We start from the raw sequence: 7241 nt of genomic DNA, 5'->3' as shown, positions 1-7241 counted from the left end.
ACTGTAGGAAAATGTTTATGGTAAGTTGAGTGAAAGTCAGACAAACCTCTGCCTCGGCTGTAATTACTAAAGAAGCCATATGCTTGTGGAAATGACTAAGCGGCCATGAGGAACTTAATACAGCTATTGTGTTTGAAAGTGGAATGGTGGGTAATATTTCTAAAAGTACATTGTATTAATAAATGAAAAAGTTTTAACCCATTTTTTTTTCAAAATTTTAATTTCTGAAAAGATAATCGGCACTCTTTTGGGACATTAGTTTTCCAGAGCTCTCTCCTTTAGGCTAGTACTTATCTTTTACTCTACTCACATCTTTTCATTTTTGGCTCACTTGTCTGTTGTTACTGTTCTGATGTTTGTATTTCTTCTCAAACCTGATTCGTGACTTACCTCGACTCTCGTTTTAAAACCTATCTTTAGATCCAAAAAATACCTTTAGGGAGAGAAGAATAAGGACCGGAAGAAGGAGAAGGCTGCTTTGTGCTCTCAAAGGCACAAAATTAAAAATCGATAGACCCAGTCCCTTTCCAAAATAAAGTTTTGGTCAAGTAGGGGAGGATAGACCTAAATAATAATTATACACATATTTATAGTAGATAAGCACCATGAAAAACTAGGATACAGGGAATACATACCCACATGCACATGCGCACACAGACATAGACACCAGAGAAATACAGTCTTGAGTTTGGGTTCAAAGGAACGCATCCACAAATATCTGATATATATTTTTTTTTAAAGATTTTATTTATTTGACAGAGAGAGAGAGAGGGAACACAAGCAGGGGGAGTGGGACAGGGAGAAGCAGGCTTCCTGCCAAGCAGGGAGCCCAATGCGGGGCTCAATCCCAGGACCCTGGGATCATGACCTGAGCCCAAGGCAGATGCTTAACCAACTGAGCCACCCAGGCGCCCCAAATATCTGATATTTAAGATCATTTATAAAAGATATATAGAAATTATCTAAGATGAAAAAAAAGGAAGTGATTGTTAAAGGCTAAAGGAAACTTCTTGTTTGGCAGAGATATAAAGAGAAAAAGGTGAAGAAACGAGGTCCTTAGTAGCTTAAGGAAGTATGAGAAACTCCAATACTGTGATTGCAGCTCAGGGCATAGGAGTAAGGGAGAGTATAGTGTTCTTAGATGTGACATTTAAGCATGATTTTATATGCCATGCCATTAGGATTCTTCCTAAATTCTTTCCTTCCTAAAAGCAAGGAAAGTCACTGAAATATTTTATGCAAGAAAACAAGAGATAATACTCATATATTGAAAGGACTATTTGGATGTTTCGTGGAGAACCATCCGGAAGAAAGCTAGAGTGCATAACTAGAAAGCTATTGCAGGAGACAAAGCAAGAAATCATTGTGGCTTAGACCAGGTGCTTCCATGAAGCTAGAGAAATTTTGTATTGAAGAAATATTTTTGAGATAGAATTCACTGGGTTTGGTGACTAATGAGAAAGCAAAGGAATTTGGACTAAGACTGAGAAATTTGACCATTTAAGGTTTTGGTTAATACAAATCTAGGAAGGAGACGGGACAAGTGGCAGAGAGAGAAAAATAATTATTTAAAAGGCATTCATGAAGCAGGGAGTTATTATGTATATGCTAGGTACTTCTGCCTACTTCCTTCTAGAAGGATGTTCCCAAACTAATTTACAGAGTGCTATCAAGTTTGGTTTTACTTTCTATCCTGTGTTTGTAGAGACCAACTTTTCCAGAACAGTGGGGGTCTTCACTGCCTCCTGCCATAGGGACTCCTCACAAAAGTCTCCTCATGGGGTTGGATGGTCCTTCTGTGGAGGCAAAAAGGGAGCAGGATGCATCAGATTTCCGTTCCCTTTGTTGTTCTGTTCCAGTTATGTTTCATGAGAATAGTATTTCAGAGTCCCAATTTCTGCTTGGAAGGCCCTGGGAAATCTTAAAATGGAGTTAAAACCAAGAAAGCCCAGAGATTAAAGTTCCAGTTAACTTGGATTTTGACTCACACAGCACAGAAGAAAATCTCTCTAACTTCAGCTTTAGGATGGTATGGGACAACTGGGATGCTTTCTCCACAGAACAGACTCTGCCAGTTTCCCATCCATTCTCACCTGCTCCTCCTCCTCCTCATCTTTCAGTTCTTCCTCTGCCCTTTCCTTCAGGCTTCAAATAAGGGACAGGTTTCAGTGCCTGTTAAAGTCTAGCAAAACTCCCTTTCTAGCTCGTTCTGTCAAGAAGTCATGGCCTGTTATTTCTCTCACTGCAACTCCTACTCAGAAGCATGACCCTAAAAATCAGTTCTCCTTAGAGAAAATGAATGCTATAACCATTCTGAAGAAAGAATAGTTTCCCCAATTAACACCACCTAGGTTTCTTCCTTTTAACATGTACTTATTGTCATTTAGAGTTGAGGGGAATTGTTGTTTTCTGCCACTGTGGAGTACAAAGACACAAAATAATTGAAGACATTCAGTGACTGCTTTTTGTTCTCGGGGGTCCATCACTTTATATGTTTATATGTATTTAAGATTTCCTTAGAAATAAAGAAGACTAGCAAATATTTACTCAGCTGGAGTTCTCCACAATCTTGGATACTATATCAAATATTGCAAAGAATAAAATGTTTTCATTGTCTAGGTCCTGCGAGACTGCCCTGGAGTTACCTGGGGATGTGGTGGGTAGAAACTAGACTGGGGGCCACTGAGAGTTAATGAGAGATGGGGAGAGAGGAACAGGGATTGTAGTCCACACCTACCACAGGTGGCTAGGAAGAAGAGGAAAGAGAACAGTTGTCGAATGGTGAAAATCTCAATTTTTAATTTTAAGATGGAAGTCACTGAATAATATATAAAGATATAAATAAAAATCAAAGGGATAGATAATAGAATATAAGCAGAAGATAAAAGAACAGAAAAACTGGGAATAAAAGGGTTAGGGGAGAAGCTGCGATTTAGAGTAAAACTGAGAGATTGCCTTCATAGGAGGAGGGATGCAATCTGCACTAAAGCATGTATGAAATTACAGATGGCAGGTCTGCTGAGGTAGGTTTGGATTGTGTGTGCCAGGAATTGGATTTTTTTTTTTTTTGGTCTTTGTTTTTTTAGTGAAATATGATGCAATGTCAAATGCTCAGAATGGATAAAATTTTAAAATGTTGCAGATAGTATTCAAGAAAGCTGATTAGAAAATACATTAGAATACCACAGTGAACTGAATGTGTATGCCCCCCCCCCCCCAAATTCATCAGCTGAAACTTGATGCCCAATGTGATCGTTTTAGGAGGTAGGGCCCATGGGAGGTAATTAGGTCCTGAAAGCAGGGCCCTCCTGAATGGAATTAGTGCCTTTATAGAAGAGATTCCAGAGAGTTTTCTTGCCCCTTCTGCTGGGTGAGGTTATGGTGAAAAGATGATGAGGAAATTGGCTCTCACCACACTGAACCTGCGGGTGCCATGATCTTTGACTTCCCAGCCTCCAGAACTGTGAGAAATAGCATTTGTTGTTTATAAGTCATCTAGTTTATGGCATTTTTGTTATAGCAGACCAAACAGACTGATGCTAAGGGATTACTGAAAGCCAAGTTGAAACTGGTGACCATCAATTTTCAGGTTTAACAGGCTGTCTGCCCATTTGTAGGAGACTCTAGAGCAGTCCACAGCTACCCCATGCAGTGTAGAAAAGAGAAAAATATATTAACTCTTAATGTTAGTGTAAGAGTGAGTTGGAGTTGTGCCAACAAGTAAATACACATTTCACTTTAATACATCTTCCTATAATCTAACATACTATATTACACAGTATTACCACTATTACATTTTATTACATGACCTTATAAGGCAAAATCTTCTGATCAGCCATGTTTGGGACTTAGCACTAATAGCATTCTTTTTGCAACTTTTCATGACTAAGTGTCTACCTCTGTGGTTTCTCAGCATATGCTTTGCATACTTTTATTATAGGACTTATAACATTATGATTTTTGTTTGCTTCACTTCCTATTAGATAGTACATTTCATAAAGTCAGGAACCTCTTCTTCCAATTTTATATTCTTAGTACAGAGCACTGGGCCTAAGTTTTCAAGAAATGCTTGTTCAACAGAAATGAGTGAATCTGTTCTCTACAATTGAAATACCTAAATCAAAAATTCTTAAACAAGTATGTCCTTGCTTCTATATTTAAAACTTATTTATTGCTAAATTTTGGCTTAAAATAGCTTAATGTAGGCTTTTTATTATGAAATTGCAATGCACATGGACATACACTCTGATAAATGAAAAATTCTATTTTTATTCCTGAAATTAAGTATAAACTATTATAACGTAGTGATTGCTACCATATGATCAGCGTTATCCGCAATGTAATACTATTATAATGAATCTAAAGTAGTGTTTGCAAACATATATAAATTTACTTTAACCTGGTTATGAAAATGTAAAATACTTTGTCCTAATTCTGACAAGAAGTATATATTTCTATTTTGAGGGGAGGTTGTATGCATTTCCAGTAAAGCAAGTAAGATGCTTGGCTCTGTCTGCTGAATGTAACTACATGCAAATGTTGACTGATTCACATTCTCTAAAATTAGTATAGAAGCTCTCTGTATTTTTTCATACTTTATGGTCTTTTTTTTAAGTACATGGATGGCAGTGATGACTGGGGGATATTGACAAACAGATTCATTTGTTGGAAGGCAAAAGAGATAATGTAGTGAAACAGTCCTCACATTCAGGTGAATTTTAATAAATACATATTTACCTCTGGCACTGGGCCCCAATATGCTTTTACTCTTCCTGCTTCTGTTTTTAGAGCTTTCTATCTAAAAAATAGTGCTTTAAAGGCAGCCCATTTATTTTGTATTTTAGGGAGAATAATCCTTATATATTCTACCTGTTTGGGGGCGTTTTCTGAAATAGAAAATTTTTGACTGTTGGTGGTCTATAAGGATCATTTCTCAGTAAAATAATTCTAGGCAGTCAAGAAAATAGAAGTCTGCATCCCTTCCCGCAAGCCGACTTCAGAGCTTTAACATTAACAGAAGGAAGGAAACTGCAGCTGCAACCCTCAGGCTAACTGTCACTGTTTTTTAATGTCATGATCTGGAAGTTCAGTAGGGTCATCTGAGACTGGTTCTTGGGCTAATCCTAAGAAATGGCTTAGGATTGATGCTGTGGCTGATATGATCCATCCTCTCTGCCAGAGGCTTTGGGAGCTGCTTAAAGAAGTTAGATGAGCATATTTTTCAGAATGTTGATTACAAGTAATTTCAGTAATTAGAGAATAGAGAGGCATTTGTGGTAGTCTCTGGGCCCTTTAATCATCTGCTCTGAGTATAAACACATGTGTATCCAAAGAATAGGATTATACACTTAAGGGTTTAAAAAAATATTATGGTCTGCAATATTTTCATTTCTTGCCCATTTTCCTAATGAGATTCATTTGTACTACTGCATCTTTTGCATTCTTATTTTTGTCCTCAATCCATATAACCTTACTATTACCTATCATATTACAAGATAAGTTGAGGAAAAATCCATTTCAATTTATATTCAGGTAAGGCAAGTTTTTAAAATAAATTTTAGAATATCTGAGAGTATATCAAACTCTTGAGTATATTAATCAGTTGTCAGGAAGCTTTATAAATCCAGTTTTTCGCTTGAAACTATAGAAGATGTTAGTTGATTTTGGTTCCAAAGTGGGAGGGTAAGCAGACCGCGGTAGGTTGCCGCCGCCATCATGCCAGCCCCTCGGGTCTCAGCGAGGCTGGTGACACCCCAGAATGAGAGACAAGCCAACTCAGGAGCAGACTGGATCCAGCTTCATTCAACATTACTACCAGTTATTTGATAAAGACAGAACTCGGCACTATTTATGTTGATGCATCATGTCTTACGTGGAAAGGACTCCAGTTCCAGGGGAAAACTGCTATTGTGGAGAAGGTGTCTAGTCTTCCATTCCAGAAAATCCAGCACAGCATCACAGGGTAAGACCGTCAGCCCTTTCCAGATAGCTGCATCATCAGCAAGGTTGTGGGCTAGCTGAAGGCTGATGAAGACCCTATCGTGGGGTTCCACCAGATGTTCCTATTAAAGACCATCAACAATGCTTGGGTTTGCACCAATGACCTGTTCCGGCTTGTCCTGCACAACTTCAGCTGGCCTCCTCCCAGCCAGGCACTCACGCTCTTCCTCCTCCCTCCTCTTCCAGATACTATCCACACTCCTCCAGTTGCTCCAAATATCCTACACAAATGAGTGGGGCTGCGGTGGGGGCAGGAGGTATTGTGCATGATGCCTGGACTACTTGCATCTGACAGGAGAAGTTTAGGTCCCACCAGCATAGGCCTTGGAAAGACTTAAGTAATGCAAAAGGTATTCTTTGTTTTGTTTTGTTTTTGTTTGTTTTTTAAATCTACTTACAAGTTTCTTTAGCAGCCCAAAGAAGTGAAGCAGAAAGCTGCCTCATGGCCCAGATAGTGATTTGTTCAGATGTTTCAATGCCTCATGAAACAATAAAAAGATGAAAATTTTCTTCAAGGTTTAAAAAAATAAAATTTTTTTAAATTAGAGTAAGAACAGTGATATTTAACACAAGTTTAAAGATAAGATGATATGTACATTTAGTCAAAAGACTCCCCACTACCTAATTGGCAATAGGAAAGGAGAAGGGGGCGGGGTGGGGAGTAGCATTTGAGCTTGTTTTTGTTACTGTTTTCTTTTGTGATTTTGCTCTGATTTTAACCTACTTTGGGAAAGAAAATCCTTTGGAAAGGAAAGAAATAAATGTTCCATAAATATTTTCTAAAACTAAAAGATTTCTCCTCAAAGATTTAGATCCTAAGACTTTTACTGTGAACCATATTTTAACAAACCAGAAGAATAATCTTATGGAAGAATGTTTTTTCCAGTATCTTTATTTAAAGCCGGGTGCTTGTTGAAATAGCAGCTGCTCCTATTGAGAATAGTATACTAAGAAACAAAAGCATACTTTAAAATTATTATGAAACGTAACTCTTCTAAAAGACTGAGAGTAAGGAAAATAAGTATCATTTGAAGAACTCACCATATATTAAAACTCACGTTGTGGGGCGCCTGGGTGGCTCAGTTGTTAAGCGTCTGCTTTCGGCTCAGGTCATGATCCCAGGGTCCTGGGATCGAGCCCCACATCGGGCTCCCTGCTCCATGGGAAGCCTGCTTCTCCCTCTCCCACTCCCCTGCTTGTGTTTCCTCTCTTGCTGTCTCTGTCAAATAAATAAAATCTTT

At 38.3% G+C, this 7241-nt stretch overlaps 1 pseudogene; it reads left to right on the top strand.

Moving 5' to 3' along the window:
• Positions 1-4198: 4198 nt before the first annotated feature.
• LOC118009308 lies at positions 4199-7035 on the top strand (annotated as a pseudogene).
• Positions 7036-7241: the final 206 nt, after the last annotated feature.

The sequence above is a fragment of the Mirounga leonina genome, unplaced genomic scaffold (genome assembly GCF_011800145.1).
Source record: "Mirounga leonina isolate KUSES-001 unplaced genomic scaffold, KU_Mleo_1.0 Mir_127, whole genome shotgun sequence".
Classification (NCBI taxonomy): Eukaryota; Metazoa; Chordata; class Mammalia; order Carnivora; family Phocidae; genus Mirounga; species Mirounga leonina.
This window is presented reverse-complemented; position numbering and strand designations above follow the sequence as displayed.